Source organism: Rhipicephalus microplus, chromosome 7 (genome assembly GCF_043290135.1).
Source record: "Rhipicephalus microplus isolate Deutch F79 chromosome 7, USDA_Rmic, whole genome shotgun sequence".
NCBI classification, from domain to species: domain Eukaryota; kingdom Metazoa; phylum Arthropoda; class Arachnida; order Ixodida; family Ixodidae; genus Rhipicephalus; species Rhipicephalus microplus.
This window is the reverse complement of record NC_134706.1, coordinates 76,555,148-76,578,476: the sequence shown is the minus strand read 5'-3', so window position 1 is coordinate 76,578,476 and position 23,329 is coordinate 76,555,148. Positions and strand designations below refer to the sequence as shown.

Sequence of the window (23,329 nt, the reverse complement as noted above, 5' to 3'; positions counted from 1 at the left end):
ACATACATACATACATACATACATACATACATACATACATACATACATACATACATACATACATACATACATACATACATACATACATACATACATACATACATACATACATACATACATACAAGACATGAACACGACGACAGAAATTCGTCGAGTCTCGATTTAATTTTTGTAGCTGTGTGTCAAACTTGTATGCCCATCTACTATGGTCTCGGAAAGAGGCGAGCAGTATTCAAAATATATAAAAAACACTATTGGTATCAAAGCGGAACCGTACCTGCGATGGTAGCCTTAATCTTGTCTGCCAAAGACGCCGCGGCCTTGTGACACATGTACTGGTCCCGGGGCACTACCGCAGCCGCTGGTGCTTCTCCGTATAAAGGGTGCGGTAGCCCCACCACTGTCACTTCGGCAATGTCTACGGAGTGCTCCTGAAGCAGCAATTGCTCAAGCTCAGCAGGAACAACTTGGTTGTCCATGCATTTTATCATCTCTTTCAGCCTCTGGACGAAATAGAAACGCCCGTCCTCGTCGTAATAACCAATGTCACCTGAAAAAAATCGGAGGAAGAGCACTATGAGTTTTTAAATATACATGTTAAGCACCTCTCGCGCATTTTGGATAACTGAGTAATGACCCATCTTTGTGGCACAAGTTTTTGGTCATAAACATGAATGGCCTAATCTTTCTCTAGAGATCGCAAGATTGCTCCTTCACGAAACAGTGTTTTAGGTATTATGACGAACCTTTACCTCTTAATGCGCGTGGTTGAGTTATCCGAGAAAACATACTAACGGTTCAAGTGAAAAAACAAACGAGCATGACTGTCATTCGAAAGTGACGGACATATGCGCTGTGGTTTTTTAGATAGAGCTAACTGATTAGAAATTGGCTGCTGAGTTTTTTAAAAAACTGATTAATCCACCTTTGGAGCAATATAACACAGGCCAGGATCGCACGATCGAATGACTGTTCACCTACAGGGCGATGCTTTTTGTGCTTTAGACAGTATTTGCATGTTTACTGTACATCTGGGATGACTCACTGCTCTGTCATAGTTGAGTGCGATGTACTTGAAATCATTAAACACTTTTCATAAACAGACGCCATCCTCTTACTATAGAGAAATCGGCGACAACTCCAACATGTGGGCCACTGTTTTGATATATTAAAGTGACGCGAGGACTGATAGTCGAGGCACCGCTTTGCAAAGAAAATATACATCGACATAACGGGCCACTAAACAGCTAAATTAATTTTCGCTCAATAATAAAGTACATTTCTAAAACCGCGTAAACACCACTGTTACCGCGACATGACACTTGGTAAGCTAAAAAAACTAGGGAGCCTTCATGTGCACGCGTCTCCGTGTTTTAGGGTGGTGTCAGTCTTTGACGACCCACCCCTAACCTTGTAACTCAAATGAATTATTTAATAATCTTGACTTGTCTTGACTTGCCGCCGTCTGCTAAAACACATTGTTGCCAGTCCCGGTTTTCATGGAAACTAGCGCCATGTTGGTTCTTGCGGCCAGCCGTTCCTGCTGCGTCGCACTTGACCAGCTGCATGATGGCGCGGGCGAGCAAGCTGCGGTATGAGCTACGTTTGGCTACACCGTACACGTATCTTCCACTACGACACCAGCTCCGCGCTGAGCACACCTGCAATGACTTTGAAGTGTAAATACCAGGGCGCTGCGTGCCGCAATGAGACTTCCCCACTTTCCGACTTGCGCTATCCAACGGAAAACCTAGATTACACAAGTGAACTGAGACTGCTTGGAGCCGATCACTTCCCCGTGTTTGTGAGGTGAGTACCCGTTGTATTGCGAGTGGGTTGAGTATATTACCGCACACTTCTTGAAAAGGCTGACTTAGCCATGAGATGAAAAGCAGTCTGAGGAAAAAAAACACGACAACGTGCACAGTTTAAAAATGAATCAGGCTTCGTTCGGCTACGCCGGGCTATGCGAGCGAAAGCTGGTTTAGTATGCTTGTTTATTCCTGTAGTCGAAGCACAGTTCACCAACCGAATGATATGACTAGTCGAATGAGTGGTCCTGCACGCATTCACTATCTGCGCTTCATTTATTTCCGAAGCCGTCACCGCATTCGTTGCGGAAAACACCAGGCCCGTGAACCATCTAGAGAAGCTCGTGTTCATATCTTCTTTTGCTTGCAGATGTTCGTGTTCCTGCAATTTCACCTCGGTCGCTGTGGAAGGGCATTGGGAAAGGTAGACAGACGAGCCGACGAACGCATTCTCTGTAGACTCTCGAAGTCTCGCACAGTTGCAACACAACTAAATTTTGTGCAGCTTGCCATGGAGTATTCGTTCTGCCCTTGAATGACACGCGCAACCACACCGAAACTCGCTCAATAATTACAAAAAAGATTGCTCTTTAACATAAAATGCGACAGATTTACTGTTCCTGTCCGTCTGTTTTTCTGTCTGTCTGTCGGTATGAATGGTGCAGTTTATGTGCACTTAGCAAGTTGGTTGTTGGCCCATAACTCAAATATGCCCTATGTGCTGCATTTGTTTCATAACCAGCCACACGGATGCTTTGATATCGTAAACTCAGTTTTTATTTAGTGCTTGTAGAGAAAATAAGTATGGACTCTGACGTGGTCGGCGCCGTGTATGACTTTTCGTCTTCTTGCTTTATTGTAGGCCCACTGCAAGGACACGAGATCTTAGCAATGGAGAAAGGATGGTTTGAAGAAATTAAGGCCACATGCCGGTTGCATGCAGTTTGCAATAAAACATGACCTGAAAAAACTTAGTTTGTCCCTTGTTGCTCCCCTTTGTTTTCTTCTAGCCTAATCTGCAGGCTTTTGTGGGGTTAGGGTTGGTGTAATATGATTGAGTGCCTTACTATTTTCGGGAAATGCTTACAGCTTGTAAGGATTTTAAGGAGTCCAATGTGCAGATTCGTTCGAAGGAACTAAAATTACTGCAGTAAAATACATTATGAACAAAAGCAACATTTCAGGTACGAGGAACAAGCTAGCGGAGATATGCGGTTGACATAGAACATCGCGAGCTACCCAGATGTTTGATCTGCCTTCCCTGTTTTATGGGTACCACCATATAAACAGCACGGTTTCGAGCTTTGCACTAGAAGGCATTTGAGGTGTCTGCAGTGCTGAGGTGAACTTGCTTTAGCAATGCCGTGCAGGCATTGAAGTCCATTGACAGCGACATCGAGGTTCTCCCCCTCGCATATAAAGGCTCTCTAAATATCCTCACTCCACCGATGCGGTGGGTCTAACAGGTAGGAGAAATGAACTGTTTTAACAGTATTTTAAACAAACTAGAGCCACGAACATGTCTTTCTTCTTCTACAAAACCGCGGCTAACTTCAGAATACAACCCTTCAGCCTTCAGAACTTGCTGTAGGGGAAAAAAAAACCTACCCCAAACCTTGTCGAAACCCACGCTCCCTTTAATGTAAATGAGCGACCACTCAGAACCAACATGGCGACCCGTGAAGTATGGCAGCCGGTTTAGCCAGAGTAAGCAACCATGATCGAAGTTGTCACGACCCTAAAACACGGATCCGCGGCACATGAAGGATCCCTAAAGAAAACGCGCGAAAAAAAATGCGGGTGGAGTCTCGACTTTCGGCCTCGCACCGAACACCACGACGTCATAGATTTTGAAGGAGTTTACTAGTTCCTACGCAACTTCCAATCACTAAAAATGAAGTACGTAGCCACCTGCGGGTGCCAATCACCTGGCACAAGAAATTTCAGCCAATTTTTTCATACCAGTGTCGAAAAAATGCGAAAAATGCGTTTTGAAATTTCTGACGTCACATACGGAGCTTTTCTCCGCTGATAACGAACTTTTGATAGTGGCATATACTGATCAATTGAAGTTTATAACTAATCAAAATTTATAAATTTATACCGAGTTATTGCTTCTGTTTAGTGTCTCTTTATAGTGCCTGAAACTGCTACTCACCTGATCGGCACCAGCCATTTCCTTCAAAAAAATTCCGCTGTCTCTTTTGGCCGGTTGTAATAGCCACGCATCACTGTCGGTATACGGAAGCAGATTTCGCCTGGCTCATTTGGACCCAGCTTGACTCTACTCACAGGGTCCACCACCTGCGTGTGGCAGGGGTTTTCTTCTAATCTGGGCTCTCTAATTTATGAATATTTCCTGATCATGAACATGCCTGCTAGTTAGTTAGCACAGTCACTTTCAGAAATATACCTCAACTAGAAACTGATGGTGCCACCCTGTCGAAAAAATAAACTGTTTTCTAGGTCAGAATTCATCAACTAAAAACAAACATGTATTGGTTACAAAGTACACAGAATCAGGCACATACAACGGCAGATAACTGCTAACAGGAAGCTCAAAAATGAAACGTTATATTGTCGAACTGAGTTCTCATCTAGAAAACATTGGTGTTGCTCATATTCGAAATACATAATCCCGAAACACTGACAACTTAGACGATGTGAAAAAAAAACATTGTATTGTTGTCTACGCTAATAATTGTTTCATAATATACTGAATTGAACTATACGAATACTTATCGCTTTATATATCACATGGTCGTTCATCGCGGATATCCGCTACCTAGAACTACCTCATCCGAAAGATCCACTAAATTGACCCTAAGTTGTTGTCTGACAAGACTTATTCGACGGTGTTCATAGCTCGGTCAGCGGCGAGGGTTATTGGCTTCTCCTGAAACGCTACAAGGTCAGTGAACTTCTCATACGAAGTTTCCCCCTTGACCTCCACCAGAAAGTACCCAGTGGTCATCTTCGTGGCCTTGTGCATATTTCCGATTGTCCCAGTGAGGTGACTGGGTGCAAGGAGTGGTGATATGTTTCGAGCATTCTTGTCAGGATACACACAATGACTAACGTGGTACTTGGAGAACGAGTCATGTTTATTTTTTTGTGGGGGGATGTGTACTTGCATCTGTGCGCCACTTCTTGCGGGGCGATTCATGGGTAATTTCTTCGATTCCATGGAAAAGGTTGTTCGTTCGGCAACAGCGCCTACAACGTGGCAGAACATGTGAGCAGGTCTGCACAAAGCCAGCAGCACGCCATTACTATAACCAAATCTGACTTAAAACCTCAAAAAGTTTCACTTGCCGCCAGGAAACAAGGATGTAAATGGAAGAGAAGACAATACAGAAAAAGCTGTAATTTAAAGGAGAAAGAAAAATAGATATTTAGAGAAACATCGAAAAAGACGCCAAGCCGGTGTTGAAGGGGTGCGTTGCATTTACCAGAAGGCCTTAGAAGTCCAATCACCCTGAGTAAGTCACCCCCCCCCCCCCATTCCCTTTCCCCAGACATGGCAAAGACATGCACGGCTAAGAGTGAAAAAAAACTTAATTACCCCCCCCCCCCAGCCCGTAGGCTAAGGTCCGTGGTAACACCACTCACAAAACACCTGCTTGCGCAGACACCAATGCGGCCGCCTTGCACAACGAGTGCGAGGAAGGAAGCAGGAAAAGAACTTTATTTTGGTCCTGTGGAAAGACTTGTGTAAACCTACTTTTTTTTCTTCGGACGCGATGCAGTAGAAAGACTTCGTCTTTCTGTTTGGACATGAAAACGGCCCGCTACGAGATGAAGCGCGTTCCGGAAGTCTCAATAAAGTTTATTCATCTATCCATCCATCCATCCATCCATCCACGCAGCAGTACGTTGTTTTGCTAAAGCAAGAAAAAGTCACAGTTTCACCGCAAGGGCGAATCAATGAATGCGAGATCAAAAACTTGGAATGTAACATTTAGAATGGCAAGCACATCGAAACGTGCAGCGTGCTGCTCACGCACAAAAAAATGCACGAAAACAACACACACAGGATGACAGCTAACTAACAATGTTTACAGATTGGCACTCAACGCGCCGTTTAAACAAAAACAATGCACAAAACGTAATCATCGGTACAGATATGAATGCAAACTAACAACTGTCCCAGTTACTTCGTTTTGTTTAGCACGCTCTTTTCGACAACAGGGCCTGTCCAGTGAGCGAAGTGATATGTGTCCGCTCGGCAACTGAACGCAATCATTCGATCAAAGCCAAAGGCGCGCGATTCTCCCCCACCACAGGATAAATGAACGGATAAAGCCCCCTGCCTCCGCGGAGCAAAGCATGCGTGGGAATTGAGCACGCATCGATGCATCGTGACGAGCTGGGCGCAGACCTTTGCGCTGAACTACACTGAACGCACTCATCACGCCATCTCGCTGGTAATGCTAAGAACGCACCATTTACCAGTGGTAGATATAAATAGATTGTCGTTCAAAGGTCCTCTTTGGTGGCTCAGTGGCTAAGGCCGCGCGTTCACAAACGTAGGTTCGGTTTTTTGATTCCGAGCATCAAAGCAATTATCAGGATTATTTTTCTTTCTTGTGTTTTCATATATACAGATACGTATACATATATGGGTAGTGACGGCGATATCGGTGGCAAAACCCAGCTGAGAGTCTCCACATAATTGCAATTGCAATAAGAACTTGGGGCTCCTTAGGCTTCAATTTAACACTTGACAGCTAGCTATATCCTGTCCTTATTGCACACTCCAAATGCTAAATGAATAAATCTTTGTGAGCTAATTATGCACCGGCTACGTCGCACTTAGGAAATAGGAGCAGTAACGTGTGTGCCTTTTGTAGTGTGTGACTGGCTTTAAGCATGGAAATCATTATAGTACCCGCATGTTCTGATGCCCGGTGGCCATGTACGCTTGTACCAGGCATTCTTATTGCCTTATTTCATAATTTATTACGAAGCACGTAATTAGCTCACGTGTGTTTGTAAAACATGAAAGTTACTATCACTGCATTTCCAAGCAGAGATAGTTGTTTTCATCGCATTCGCAAGCAGATGACCCGTACACGCAAATGACCCGGGTTTGATCTCAAACGCAGACCCGGATTTACTTAATAGTATTTATTTCACTTGTGTCTTTCTCAATTTTTCGGTCATGCATAAGATGGGTTTTCGCTCACAACCAACAATTCCGACGCCGGAATTTCTGCAAAACGAGCTCCTTACGCAAGAGCGTTAAAAATCACCTAACTTGTGTGCACCACAACGCTTTAGGTAGACACAAATTCTACGACAAACACAATGCAGCTGGGCTAGGTACGTTCTAAACGAAATAAAAAATTAGGAGTGTTTGGGCGAGATATTATTTGCTTTAGAGTTGATGGTGGTTACTTTCATAAATCTACAAGATTAAGAGAATAGTTCTCACGAACGAAGTTTCTAAACTGCAAAATTCTTATTCTTTTCAGTTTACACGGTCAGTACTGCATAAAAAAACTTCGTTGTGAACAGTTATACAAATACCTTGATTTCAACCATGGCCCCTGGAAAACCCATGCCAATTCCTATCGCCTCGTGCAAAGAAGTTGAACAGACGATGCCACCGCTCTCCGTCATAGTGTACATGATGACCAAGCTGTCGAGATTCTCGAATGCCTTGAAGGCCGCATCATACGTTGCTTGTGAAAGTAAAGAACCGGCCACGCCGATGCGACGGATGCTCCTGATCTGCTTTCCGTCATGGAGCATCTCTTCTGCTAAAGTCTGAAGTCGTGTCGGAAATGAGAACATAGACGTAATCTGCATGGAAGAGTGAGAAGTGACGATAAGGCGAGGCAGAGGCTTTCTTCAAAGGCTGATGAATTGTTTACCACTAACACCACCGTAGAGGTGATGACCACTGAAGTGATCACTGAGGTTCTTACTGATGAGCGATATACAAAAGCAACCAAGGACATATCGGCTCATGGCATTTTTTATCATCTACCGTGTGAATAAGCAATTCATATTTGTATGTAGAGACGTCGGAATCTCGTCTCCTTTTTCTAACGAACGTTTTCTTTCGACAACGGCCTAATACAATTGTACCATATTTAAATGCCCGACGATAGTATAACAAAGAAGGTGTAAAGCCTTAGTTAACTTAATACTATCTGCTAGACTTTGATGTGATCATGGGAGACACCGGAAATGTCAGCCACCTCTACTTAGTGTTGTGCGAAGAGTGAAATTTAGAACTGAAGGGAATGGTAATCGAGCAAAATCGATTACGAATACTTATTGAATACTACTAAAAAAATTGGAATAGCATGGCACAGTGTTTCAAGATATAAGCCTGAAATCCTACACCATCTTATTTCAAACGAATATTCAGATGTTTTAACATAATAAGAACGCTGTTACATCTAACCATCAAAAGATACCGCATTTATGTAAACCTATGCAAGTTTATATGTAGGCTAAATCGACTACAGCCTTCGAAAATTATCTAATCGTATTATAGTCTTAGTTCTCGGAGTTTGTTGTCAATTACTTCGCAATGTTCGTAAAACGTTACCTGTGGTTGCAGTCCTGGCTATGCAAACTTATAAACAGTACATCTGTATTTTTATCATACACCCGTCACTTTGAGATAACAACAATTGTATTAACTGATTGATAAGTAGGACTTAATGTTCGGAAACCACCTAATGCTTATGAGAGACGTCATAATCAAAGGCTCCGGAAATTTTGACCACCTGGGGCTCTTTAACAAGCGCCCATAGGAGCACACGGGCACACAACGATTTCGCCTCCATCGAAATTGTAGCCACTGCAGTCAAGATTCGATCCCTCGACCTGTAACGGCAATTGTAGTTAAGCGCCATCCACTTAAGCTCTTTTGTCTAGGAGTGTCCAGGGCCGCCATCCTTGCTTGCACATGCAAGGTATATCAGTCTACCACTTCTCATTCAGCTCCGTTAAGTTCAGTTTATTTACTTAAAGGCCCCGTTTAAGGGGTGTTACATAAGGGGTGGGGACAACATGTAATGGGTAAATCCAAATAAAGGTAAAAACCAATAGAACTTTGGAAAAAGAGGAGAATGTAAAAGAAAGAAATGTTGATACACTGTGAAAACGAGAACACGCGCACGCGCTAAGTAATTCTTTTGGTAACATTAGAAGAAACAACATGATGTGGCAATATAACGTAGTAATCATTGAAAATCTTGCACAAAAATAACACTGTACAAATAAATACAACAATAACACACAATGAACACTGTAGAAATAAAGACTGGCGTTAAGTACAATCAATGGCAACTAATTTGGTGAAACAGAAGACACAGCAGCATAGAACATGTGACAGTTATTGGTAGATACAACATGGTGCGGAAGGTCATTCCACTCTGACGCTGTACGAGAAAAAATTGAAGTAGAGAAAGTAGCAGTGTGTGTGTGCGGTTTTGAAACTTGTAGTGGGTGACCAGTGCGTTGCGATATTATTGATGGTGGGGTGATGTACGGCATGCGGTAAAGTGAACTGTAAAAAACTTATGAAAAATACTAAGGCTGGATATCGTAAGGCGGTGTAAGAGGGATTGTAGCTTAGATTTTTCTTTTAGGGTGAATATGCTTACGTCATATAAGTAGTATGAATGAATGAATCTTGCTGCGCGATTTTGAAGAGACTCAAGTGCGTTGATGACGTATTTTTGATATGGGTCCCAGATTGGTGAAGCATATTCAACTTTAGGCCTGATTAGTGTTATGAACGCTCGTAATCTTACGTCGCGTGGGGCATGACGTAAGTGGCGCCTCGAAAAGCCGAGCTATTGGTTCACCGTTGACAAAATGCTATTTATATATGTGCCCCAGTCAGGATCAAACGAAAATAATACTCCTAGGTACTTGAATGATGGGACTGTTTCAATGAGACTATTGGCTATCATGTAAGAACAAGTAATGGGGCTGTGACTAGGGGTAATTGATATATGTTTGCATTTTTTGGATTGAGAGTCATTAGCCACCGGGTACACCAAGACGACACGTGGTTAAGATTTTGCTGTAATATATCTGCGTCAGTAATATTGTTAATGGTATGATAAATCACGCAGTCGTCTGCGAACATACGGATTTTACAAGTTACATGAAGGGTAAGTCATTAATATATATTAAAAAGAAATGGGCCAAGAACAGACCCCTGAGGGACACCTGAAGTAACCGGAAGTGGGACGGAGGACTGATCACTGACACTGACGAATTGCGAACAGTTGACAAAAAATGCTTCAAGCCATTTTAGTACGTCGGAGTTTAAGTTTAAGAAGGAAAGTTTATGTAACAAGTGTCGGTGAGAAACCTTGTCAAAAGATTTTTCATAGTCGAGGAAGATAGCGTCAGTTTGTCTGTTACAGTCAAGATTCGTATGAAGGTCGTGAATGAAAATAGCTAGCTGCGTTTCGCAAGAAAGGCCCTTGCGGAATCCATGTTGTGCAGGATGAAAGAAATGATTGGCATTCAAATGGTACATAATGAGTGATTACAGGACGTGCTCCATGATTTTACTTGGCAGACTCGTAAGGGAGATGGGGCGATAAATTAGCGGGTGAAGCCTGGTACCTGCTTTGTAGATGGGAATCACTTTTCCCACTTTCCAGTCGTGAGGAATGCAACCTACTGAAAACGACTGAGCAAACAACAGACACAAAAATGACGAAGATATATCTTTAGTGTTTCTTAAGAGTTTTGAGTTAATAGCATCGATACCAGCACAGGACCAAAGTTTTAGGTTATCAATCACATTTGAAATACATCTACGCTGAACATAATGGCCGGCATGCTGGATACTTTGTTGCTAGACAGTAAAGGTAGAGGAGCACTAGTATCCTCAGTAAAAACTGAGACGAAGGCATTGTTGAAAGTTGTGGCGCAGTCAGTATCAGACATATTGTTCTCCGAATTATCAGCCAGTGTTAAGGCGCTAACATGACTTGGGTCATGTTAGCGCCAGAATTTCTTTGGGTTTTCTCTAAGTATTTTGGGCAAGTCATTGTTAAAAAAAGCTTGCTTGGCACCACGAACAGCAGAAAGATACATTTTTTCGGGAGAATAATATTTTCCCAAACGTTAGCATTCGTACCCTGTTTAGCAGCTCGGAAGTCTTTTCTTCTTATTTTCTAAACGCTTTAAGTGAATAGTGAACCACGGCATCTGCCGATTCTCACGGAAGGTAATTTTCGGTATATGTTTCTCTGGTGATTGAATCATTTTACTTTTAAAGAGCACCCAGTTATCGTCAATAGATTGCTCTTGAAATTGAGACTCAAAGTTAGGTAGAAAAGCAGCTAATTCGTCAATAATGGCTCGAAAGTTTCCTCTATCGTATAGGCTGATTGTTTGCTACATTTTGCACGTGGTGGTGCAGAAAATAAAAACGTGGCGTGAAGAACTTTGTGAACACTGATAGGAGGAAGAAAGGTTAAAGATGATAAGCTGTCTGGGTGATTAGTTAGTATAAGGTTTAAGACGTTCGCGCAGTCATGCGTAACACGTGTTGGTTCGAAAACAAGCTGTGAAAGATTAAAGTTTATACAGACGTCGATGAAATCGTCGTCCTTTGCTTTTGCCGAAAGCAGTAAGATGTTTGGGGGCATTTCGAAAGGCTGGTGAAAAATCTTCGCCAATTGCGCAATTACCCCCTTTAACTTACGACCGCCAGCCAGGACTAATTCTTTAGTTTTGTAGAGCGCAAATTTAACTATGATGGGGCGGTTACGGCCAGGTGAGTACCGTCCCAGCCGGTGTGCACGCTCTAATTCCTTATCATCAAGGCTTATGTGCATGTGCTCACGAATCTTATCAATGAATAATTTTTCGCACTGGGTAAAGGTTTCAGAAGGATTGGAATCAGGAATTCCATACAATATTAGGTTATTTTTACGAAACCGGTTGTGAGCGTCGTTTATGTGGCCCCCAAGAATAGCCACCAGGTGACCAGTTACGCCAGTAGCAGGATGTACTGCTTCTAATTCGTTGCGTAAGGGCATGAGTGCCTGGTAGCGTTGCTCAAGTTCCGTCATTCGCTTACTTAGATCCATCAGTCACTGACATCGTTATTGTGGAAATTTTAAAATAATAACCTTACTTGATTCACACAATTCATGTAAGACGTTGCCTATGTAGACATAGCGTTTGAAAATCTCGTACCCAGTACGAGGAACGCAGGTGTCATTGGTCACTTCTTTATAAGAAGTATTATCAATTTAAATCAACTAGTTCTTCAGTGTACATGGACCCCTCATTACAGCATTAACGGACGATCATAGAAACAACTATACTTCTGCTCATGGTGCTCACATTTCACAGTGACCTATCAATACGTGGACGTCATACATACGTCACAGATGTATACGTATTCGTGATGTGTGCACACGTAACCACCAACACGTGCTAATGAAACATTTCTGCCTAGTTCACTTCATGCTGGTAGTGCGTGAAGCTAACGTCCTCATATCGGCAGGCTCCGCATAATGTCGATTTCCAAGGTGCGTAAGAAATGCATTTTTTTTTTCGTTCAATCGTCAAGCCCTTATTGAGCGGCTTTTTTTCTCATCTGAGCCATGTAAATGCCTGCGCATGTCCGGAATAAAGAATCAGGCTTAAATGCTTAACGAATAACTTTCATTGTGTTCATCAGCAAGTTCAGTGATTTCTTGAAGGCTCAGGCCTGGCTGCGCAAGGACGCAGACCGATCCATCGAGAACAGCCATCAATCCGAGCAGCAGTCCAGACAGGTGGCCGATAGGAGCCGAAGCGAGCACAGTATCCGTTTCATCTGATGACATACAAGGCCTGAGAAGGAAGGTTTGTTATGTTTGGCCGTCGCGGTTGTTTATCATAGCCGAACATATACGAGAGAAAACGATTCGAGCTTGACTATATCAGCAGACTCGATGCGAAGCCACATGTCAGATAGCGTTCCTCAGTGCACATATGTTGTTTAACTAGATTCCAAAGAAATGTAGTACACTTATCTTGTAACAATCACTTATGCAGAACAGGCTCACACGATCTGCTGATCGTGCAGCCTCCGCCATGGTTAACGTGCTTGCGGTAATCATTATTGACTTAACCCCTTAAATGCTCGTTTTTTTTAATATTTTCCATCCAAAAGTGCCTATTTTTACTGCCTATTTAGAATCTGACTGCACTAAAAAGTAGCTAGTCAATGGTAAAAAATATTTTCATGACATGCTCAGTGAAATCAAATGAATAAAGTGTATTTCTGGACAATACAAAGAAAACCAGCTACATGATGCTAATGAAAGTTTAAAACCTTATGAAGCATAGAGTTACAGGCGCCACACCTTTTTTCGCTTCGGTAGGCTACGAATCCTTCGGGTATTTCACTCGAGGAGCTTCGGAACTGCGTGGACAATTTCCGAATGGGTAGTATCGCAAGGCGGCTTCACTGGCGGTCACTTGCAGCGTTTGTGTCCTAGCCGCCTTGATGATCACCGGAGCAACTTCTCGATTCACCGTAATCGCTTTCTTTATTAGTGGGAACACGATAAATAGCTGTGCTCTAATCATCATTGCTAAAAGAAGATGACGAAAATGAATAGCATTTCTTTCATGTTCACGTGCCTGCTATGCATGTGTCGCCGCCACTGCACGCCGTTTTTCCATACAAAAACTGCACTTACGCCACAGGGTAAAAACAAATCCCCGCTAAAATGCCGCTATCTAGAAGATGACACGCAATGTGAGTCGTAAGTGCGCGCTTCTCCATCTGAACGCTAGAAGAGAGTAATTATTTTGCTTGGACGAGTTCTATTCGTCCAAAGAAGTTTGGTGACAGTTTGGGCAGGACGAGCTCTGTTCGTACGAAGCAGTTAAGGGGTTAAGTGGCCTAGAGGAGAAATGACGTACGTAGCTTGAACTCGTCGCGAAACGCCCTCGTCGAATATAGTGGAAAAATGGACCATCACATCAACTTTAGCACCACCCGGGTCATCGACACGTAAGGTGGCCGCACGAAAAGGCAATTGTTATCGTTGATGCTCACGTTCCTATAACATTCATATTTTGAAATGGGTTTGCGGTTTCTGTACTTATTACAGCTCAGGGTAAATACATGTAGATAAAGAAGTGCAAATATAGCATTATTGCAGCGAAACGGTTCAATTATTTAAATGTAACAGGAACGCTTTCATTTCTCGATAAAAGAACCTGTTCAGTGAGTTCAACTCAACATTTCGAAGAAAGTAGAAACGACCTTTCGTTCCTATTTTGGAAGAACGTCAACATAGCTGTAGAGCCCACGGCATAACCTGGCCGCTTCAGAGATAAAAGTAATCTCGAACGTTTCTCCCTTAGAAGAAAGAATCTATTGGAGGGTTTACGTCCCTACTGAAGAAAGTCTGGGGAAAGTGCCGTAATACCTGCTGCCGGAATGTCGTAAGTCAAAGTGACGACATGACAAACTTGGTCCCAGCTTGTGTGATTTTTCTTCACAAAGGTGCAAACCAACCAACTGCAGCAACGAAAAGAGCTGACCAACAAAAACAATCTCCCGAAGCTTCGAAGACATTTATAATGACTGTATTCTTTCTTGCAACATCGACTGCAGTGTTGTTGTGCATACGCTAGCTCATGTGCGCCAAGCGTCTCATCAAGGAAAGCGAGAAGCGCGAGCACATTAAGTGCACTATATTTGCGTTATATGATGAAGCTTGCTCATTCGCTCTCCTTAGTGTCGTCAGCTTGCGTGTCTAAGGTAACTAAGCTCATCCGCCATGCGCACTGTTCTGTTCACGCTATTTTTGACATTATTCGTTCTGCCCAACTGCACCCTTTGACAGTTTACTAGCATGTCTTCTCAGCTCTTTACCATCTGCGATACTTTATGTGGTCACACAAATGTAACGGTGATACAAGCTTATCGTTAGATATTAACTCATAAGACTACGTACTTTGATATGCAGAAGTTTGCAACGAAGCTATGGTGAGTGAGCTCGACGCCCTTCGGAAGTCCCGTGGTGCCCGACGTGTAGACAACAACGAAGACTGCTTCCCTCGGGTCTCCGACAGGGCACTCCCTGAAGGTGGACTGGTCCAGGTACTTGAATGATGCGGCATCTGTGAAACCAGACACAGGACCCATTGATAATGGACCCTGAACAAGATCGTGTTTTTGTAGAGCATACAAACAGTACTAAGTAATGGGGTATGGCGCTTTAGGCGGGCATTTTCGAATCAAGATTTGCAGTTTACTATCCCTCAAGAGAGTTAGCCTAAATTTGCCGCTGCATCTTACGGGTCCTTTTATACGGAGCAGAAACGTGGCGGAAATTTAGATAGATATTCGAGGATTAACGCCTCAAAACCACTATATGATTAGTAGAGACGCCGTAGGGTTGGGCTTTGGAAATATCGACCAACTGGGGTTCTTTAACGTGCACTCAAACATGAGCCCATGGCCCCGCAGCATTTTCGCCTCCATTAAGAATGCAGCCGCCGCAGCCCGAATTTAATCCTGCTTCCGCAGCCGGTCAGCCGCTGAAAACCTTAGCCACTACACCACCGTATCAGGGCGGGCGGAAAATGGGAAGTCATTGAAAGGAAAATTTAAAGTGTAACGTGAAAGGTGAAAGGAGATAACAAGGAGGGCCAGGGAACAAATTACTGTTAAGGACATAACAGTCAAAATTTAGACGAAGATATAGCATTGTCACGGTATGTAAGTGCAGATAAGATAACCACTAGCCCATAATAGTAATTGAGTGAAGGAAGCCAGCCCGCAGAGCCAGTCGGTATCGCAGTAAACATGCGCAATTCTTTCGCCTCACAGCCACCTATCTATAGCTATGAGCTGTCTAATTATAGGCCCTGCTTTACAGAAATGCTAGCTAAATTTGTACCTGCAGGCAATTTTGTCGTGCCGCTGTTAGCGTCGATTCAGAGAAATAAATGACTTAGTGGAACATTTTCTAGAGAATTTTGAGGGGCAAAGAATTTTCGCTGATGCTTCAGAGGCACGACGTCACGCGTCTGCCAAGGTGTGATTAAACCTGGTGGCACTGTTGCATCACCTTATTTAGTCACTTAGCGGCATGCACTGGCATGTACAGCTTTATGCAACTTTTTATTTCGGCGTGCTCTTGAGCGGGAATACAGAGGACGAACGCTGCATTCGTCATGGATGTGTCGAATATCATAATTAGGGCTCTGTGCCTTCGCATAAATACAAAACAATTATTGGATAAGCATGCATGCGTATAAATTTTGAATATTCGGATTTGTCCCACGCTCTCCAATTTAACGACCCTTTTGAACTTTGTCCACTTTTATGGAACCAGCAGGATCTAAGCAGTCATTACACGTGGGCCGGTTCAGCTGATATAAACTACAGCTTTTCTTCACCTCTCCCTCTCTTTTTTCCGTTATCAACAGCGTTGCCGTGCGATCAGTCATGCTGCGATTCACAACAACATGTTGATGAATCTTTTGGACTCTTTCGAAACGAGTGTCCACTGGCACCCTCTATACCAATTACCGAAGAGATATACGAGAAAAAAAATCACGGCATATTCACAGCGTGAATGATGATGAGTGGGGCGAAGCGTCCGTCAGACCATTATGCTTCCGTCCGTCCATTCGTTCTTGCTTCCGTACGTCCGCCCGACCATCCGTGCGTCCATCCATGCGTCCGTCCATCTGTCCATGCGTCTATCCATCTGTCCATTTGTCCATCCGTCCCCTAGTCTCTCTGTCCAGCTGTCCGTGCGTCCATCTAGTTAACACTCCAAGCATCGCCATCTCGCATCCCCTGTGGCACATACCCGCTCCATGCATCCGTCCATCCGTCTGTCCATCTGCTAGTCTGTCTGTCCATCCCTCCATGCTTTCATCTATGCGTTAATCTAGTGAACACTCCAAGTACCGCTATCTCCCATCTCGCATCCCGGTTGCTTTATAGGAAAGCGACGGATGAGTGACAGAGCCACATCTTAAGGAGTTCAGCCCCTAATAACTCCATGAGGTTATAGCGAAAGGCTGCGTGATAAGCTTTTTTATGGCAGACCAACACACCAACCCATTTTAATAACCATCGACGAGTGGTGGTGGTGAAAAGCATTTACTATTATATTTACAGTGAGAGTTGCAAATAAGGCACGTCTAAAGGGCCTGCCTTTGATAAACACTAGAAGGGATCCCTAGTCCAATATCCTTACCGCTGCCGTGGCGCCTTGGGCTCTAGCCCCTAACGCCTGTTGGGCTTGGAAGTCAGAGAAGCTGAGCAGCACAGCTTCGCAGTTCACTCGCATGGGGAGAAGTGGGGGGTAGATGGAATTTGAGGGGCATGCCCACAACACTAGATATGTGCCACAAGACATCTCCACGCAGTGCAGCACGCGCCCGAGAAGGTCGAATTGAAATGCTTCAATACTGCAGGGCATAGTACAGTATTGGTGAAGAAGTGGAGAAGCCAGCACTCCTCCACCCTGGTGAAGTCTTTACAGAGGAGAATATCTCGTGGTACCCAGTGGCATTCTTGGTGGGCATGTGAAGTATAAAGTGCATACTTGCATTTATGTGCACACTTGGCTTCTAAAATATTGCATTCAAACTTCAAATATTGCTTCAACCAGTCGTGATGTTTCTGTATGTTTCACAGTTTGCAAATAAAGAATTGAATTGAAATGAATACCTGCTTAATGTGCTTCGACATAGCAATGCACTTTCAATTGAAGTTACGTGGCTTCTGAAATGAGCTAATAAAGGTGGCAGCAAATCTAGCATAATTCAGTGATCTCTTAATCAGCTTCCAATTAAGAGTCCTATTCTAAAGTAATCAAAAAATTGACATTTAGTAAAATGACAATTTTTAAGGCTGCTTTGCGCTGAAAATTCCTCGTCATAAGATTATTTTAGAATAAATAAAATGAATAAGCCACTAAAATATAACTTTTTACATTGAAAAATAGGTGACGCATTTTATACTAATCCATCTCCACGCAGTGGAGATAGATTACCGGGCCTGATGCCCGTATTTTATACTAATCCATCTCCACGCAGTGGAGATGGAATACGGGGCATGGACTACGGGGCCTGATGCACCCAAAAAGTCACAAATATAAGCCCCTACACTCCACTATTCACCATTTTGTGCCAACGTCTTTAGTCTCGAAACTGTTCGCTCAGAGTGAATAGTTTTTCTGAGACCGAAGATTTATTCAATGCAATTAAGTGTTCATGTTCTCTCAAAAAATATATGCTTGTTCTATTCACGTACCTTGAGATCAAGAGACGAAATTGCTTTCCTCACTTTTTCGGCCTGTTCAACGTCTGTAAGAACATGTGTGCTGTCACTGTCGACGATCTGCCCACACAGCTCTCCTGCGAAATGATAGACCACAAAAGTAACAAATATAAAAGAACTAGTTTTTCTATGAGCGCCTAAAAGAGCAACAATAAAGTCGACGTAGCATCACTGAGGTTTCGCGGTTTATTTCACCAAAACAAGCGTCATCAAACGGCGCAGTACCATCTCGAAACACACATAAGAACGGTGGGAGATACTACATTAACCCGCGTAGTTGGAAAGATTCTACGTTTAGCCACTTTGCCCCGCCACGGTGGTCTAGTGGCTAAGGTACTCGGTTGCTGACTCGGAAGTCGTGGGATCAAATCCCGACTGCGGTACCTGCTTTTCCGATGAAGCCGAAAATGCTGCAGGCCCGTTTGCTCAGATTTAGGTGCATAATACTGAACCTCATTTGGCCGAAAATTGCGCACCCCTTTACTACGGGGTCTCTCTTATTATTATGGTCGTTTTCGAACGTTAAACACAACATATCAATCAAGATATTTTCCTAAAAGTAAAGATGACGGCAGATTTGTCTGGCTAAGTAAAATTACACGAATAAGTGGACTGTGCACGTGCATTTAGTGCACAGTATAAAAAAAACTGACCATACGTTTCGAGACCGCTTCGGTCTTTCTCAGGCGGTGCTTCACCGGCCAGCTCCGAAGCTAGCAACTTTTCTGATTGGCTGTCCCCCTATGATCCTACATTCAGGCTTACACACACACACACACACACACACGAACACACACACACACACACACACACATATATATATATATATATATATATATATATATATATATATATATATACATAATATATATTGTCACGGCGCAGACACAGCAGAAGTCCGATATAGAAGAGCTCACTTTAATTAAAATGAAAGACGCTCGTAAAGAGGACCAGGCAAGAGCTTCGTCTTCCTTTCTGGCTGCGCGAGCTCTCCTCTGCAGGTTGAATGCGGCATTTGCCTCCCTCCAGAAAGAGCATCGTCCCGATGCTCGGCTACAGAATACGTGGTGTATGTAGTTGACGTATTACGCAACTGGCTCACTGCAATATGGCTTCATCCGCACAACGTGTACGATTTCAGATTTTTGAGTTCGCGAGGAACTGCCAGGAATGACCTCATAATTCACGTCACTTAGGCGCCGTACAACATTGTAGAGACGAAAGTACTTCTTCAGTAACTTTTCAGAAAGGCCGCGTCAGCGAATAGGGCTCCAGACCCACACTTTCTCGCCTGGTTGATAAGTGACGTATCGGTGTCGCAGGTTATAACGTTGTGCGTCGTAACTCTGCTGCCGGGTGACTCGCACGCGTGCTAGCTGCCGCGCCTCTTCAGCTCGTTGGGTAAAGGCTTCAACATCCGTGTCTGTATCGTCGCAGTCGTGCAGCAACATGGCATCAAGCATTGTCGTCACTTCACGGTCATAAAGAAGACTAAATGGCGTGCTTCGGGTAGTTTCCTGCAGCGCCGTATTAGAGGCAAACGTCACGTACGTTAGATCGTCGTCCCAATTTTTGTGATCCACGTCGATGTACGTACTCAGCATATCAGCAATTGTCTTGTTAAGGCGTTCTGTTAAGCCGTTGGTTTGTGGGTGGTAGGAGGTAGTTTTTCGATGCGCTGTCCCACTGAACTCAAGCACTCACTTGAGGAGCATGGCCGTGAAAGTGGCACCTCTCTCGGTTATCATAATTCTAGGAGCACCATGCCTCAGAACGATATTTTCAATGAAAAATCGTGCCGCTTCTACTGTGGTTCCCCTTGATAAAGTCTTTGTTTCTGCGTAGCGAGTAAGATAGTCCGTAGCAAAAATTACCCACTTGTTTCCAGTATGCGAGGTCAGAAATGGTCCAAGGAGATCCATTCCAGCTTGTGCAAAAGGCATGGTGGGCACTTGAACTGGTTGCAACAATCCGGCTGGTTTTAAAGATGGCGATTTTTGTCGCTTACAATCGAGGCACGTGCGGACGTAATGCTTTACAATGCCTGGAAGCTTCGGCCAGTAGTACTTTTGTTGGATTTTGGCCAATGTGCGCGTGTATCCGAGGTGGCCGGAGGTTGGCTTATCGTGGCAAGTGCTCAGGATCTCATCGCGAATGGATGTCGGGACGACAAGTAAGTGGGCAGTTCCGCTGGGGGAGAAGTTCTTGTATAGGACACCACTGCGCAAGCAGAATGATGGCAGGCTCCTTGCAAATATCTTGGGAACGCTTGTAGACTGGCCGTGAATAAAATTAATAAGATGAAGCAACTCACTCTCTTCTTTCTGCTTAGACGAAACGGTGACCGTGTCGACCACTCCTAAAAATGCCATGTCATCATCTTCGGAGACATCGTCTTGCTTTATGGGCGACCTGGATAAGCAATCACCATCAGAGTGCTGCCGTCCCAACTTATAGACGACCGTCATATCAGATTCTTGTAGACGTAAGCTCCAGCGCGCTAGCCGACCAGATGGGTCCTTCAAGTTGGTCAGCCAGCAAAGGTAGTGGTGGTCGCTGACTACGTGGAAGGGACGGCCATAGAGGTATGGGCGAAACTTCAGAACTGCCCATACTACAGCAAGACATTCCTTTTCCGTTGTGAAATAATGGGACTTGGCACGGGAAAGCGTCCTACTTGCATAATGATTGATATGTGGGGTTTAACGTCCCAACACCACCATATGATTATGAGAGACGCCGTAGTGGAGGGCTCCGGAAATTTCGACCACCTGGGGTTCTTTAACGTGCACCCAAATCTGAGCACACGGGCCTACACCATTTCCGCCTCCATCGGAAATGCAGCCGCCGCAGCCCGGATTTGAACCCGCGACCTGCGGGTCAGCAGCCGAGTACATTAGCCACTAGACCACCGCGGTGGGGCGTCCTACTTGCATATGCAATCACTCTCTCGGCTAAGTCTTGCCACTGGACGAGTACAGCACCTAAACCTACGTTACTGGCATCGGTGTGGATCATGGTAGGAGCGTCCTCGTCAAAGTGAGCAAGCACAGGTGATGTCTGCAGGCGCTGTCGTAGACCGTCAAATGCTGCTTGTTCCTCTTCGCCCCATAAAAATGGAACATCGCCTCTCATTATGCGTGTTAAGGGCGACGCTATGTGCGAGAAATTGGCGATAAACCTGCGGTAGTAGGCGCAAAAGGTAAGAAAATGTCTTACGGCCTTCTTTTCTAATGTCACCAGAAATTTTCGGACGCCGTCGATCTTGTCAGGGTTCGGACGAACACATTCATGGCTCACCACATGTTCTAAGAATCGGAGTTCCTTGATTGATTTGTGGTGTTTAACGTCCCAAAACCACCATATGATTATGAGAGACGCCGTAGTGGAGGGCTCCGAAAATTTCGACCACCTGGGGTCTTTAACGTGCACCCAAATCTGAGCACACGGGCCTACAACACTTCCGCCTCCATCGGAATTGCAGCCGCCGAAGCCGGGATTCGATACCGCGACCTGCAGGTCAGCAGCCGAGTACCTTAGCCACTAGACCACCGCGGCGGGGCAATCGGAGTTTCTTGAAATTGATATGACATTTCTCAGGTTTCAGCGTTAAGCCAGCGGACCGTATTGCTCGAAATAATAATAGCAGCCGTCTTAGATGTTCCTCGAATGTTGGTGAGAAAACAATGACGTCGTCGAGGTATACCAGACACGTCTGCCACTTAAAGCCTGATAGGACGGTATCCATCAGTCTCTGAAATGTTGCTGGGGCTGAGCACAATTCGAAGGGCAGGACTTTAAACTCGCAAAGCCTGTCAGGCTTAACAAAAGAGTCTTTTCTCTGTCCCGCTCATCGACCTCAATTTGCCAATAACCGCTTTTCAGGTCCATCGACGAGAAGAAGCGAGAAGAGCTCAATGATTTCATCATTGAGCATTTTCTGGACTTGTTCTTGGATTGCTTAGAGATGTATATATATATATATATATATATATATATATATATATATATATATATATATATATATATCCTCCTGAGTTCCAGCTATGGGGATTTGTCCAAAATATTGGACATGAAATACCCCATCACTACAAAGATCTCAGCATGTTTTCTTCCTCAAAAACCATTTGTCCAATATTTTGGACATCCACTGGCGCCCTCCATGAAGTTTTGTCGAAATTGCGCCAGGAGATCGCGAAACAAAGAAGAAAACATGGTGGCGTTCAACAGAGCAATCTTCTAGAAGTTAAACGGCGAGAGTTAAGGTCCACTTTTCTGTTGTTTTTTTATTATTTGTTAAATTTTGAATAATAGCTTGCAGTTATTCCGGAATTTGTCACAATTTTCTTCAGTAACCTTGCTTTGTGTTGCTTCAGGCCCACTACTTAACGTTTTAATTAAGTTTCAGCGTCCAATTAGCTGGACATCACGCCATACCAAAAGCACAGGCATAACGGAAATAATAAGCTTCACTTTTTATCTTCGTCACCTACACACCCAGTTGTCAAAGTTTCAGGAAATTCCGTGGACCAAAATCCAACCCGGAAGTCAGGAGGATATATATATATATATATATATATATATATATATTATGATGACTCGGTTGTAACGAGGTTTATTCGTCGTGAACTCGGGAACGAACAAGCGCAACGGACCCGACCAAGAAGCGCACGTGCCAAGAAGATGATGATTGTCAGCCAGAACATATGATGATGATTGACTGCTGTTCAGATGAGGATGAAGCGCATAATAGATGCCTACACTGATTCCCCCCCCCGTGGAAGCGGCCAGCCTGGCCGCTGCGGGCGGGTAGTCAAGGTGACGAGGAACGTCGTGTAAAAAGCTTCATGCGGGAAACGTGTACAACTTCGGTGCTGCGGCAACGGCGGTCAGTTGGCACGACAAGAGGCGTCACACGATAGTTGACAGGTGATGTCTGCTCTAAAACAACATATGGGCCGATGAATCGAGGCTGGAACTTGTCGCAGAGACCAGGTGTGCGAATTGGTGTCAATAGCAGCACTTCATCACCTGGTCGGAATGATACCACACAATGAGAGGTGTCGTAGACGGCCTTCCTTGCTTGTTGCGTAGCTTCCGTGTTCTTACGAGCGCGCTGGCGGCACTGGGCAAGCGAGAAATATATTCTTCGCAAGAAGATGGTGATGGAGGGCCATTGCTGGTGAAGAAGGAAACATCGATAAAA

The 23,329-nt window shown here is 44.2% G+C and overlaps 1 pseudogene; it reads right to left on the bottom strand.

Annotated features, from left to right (window-relative positions):
- Window positions 1–18,877, bottom strand: part of LOC142767509 (luciferin 4-monooxygenase-like) — a 28,174-nt pseudogene extending 9,297 nt beyond the window's left edge.
- Window positions 18,878–23,329: the final 4,452 nt, after the last annotated feature.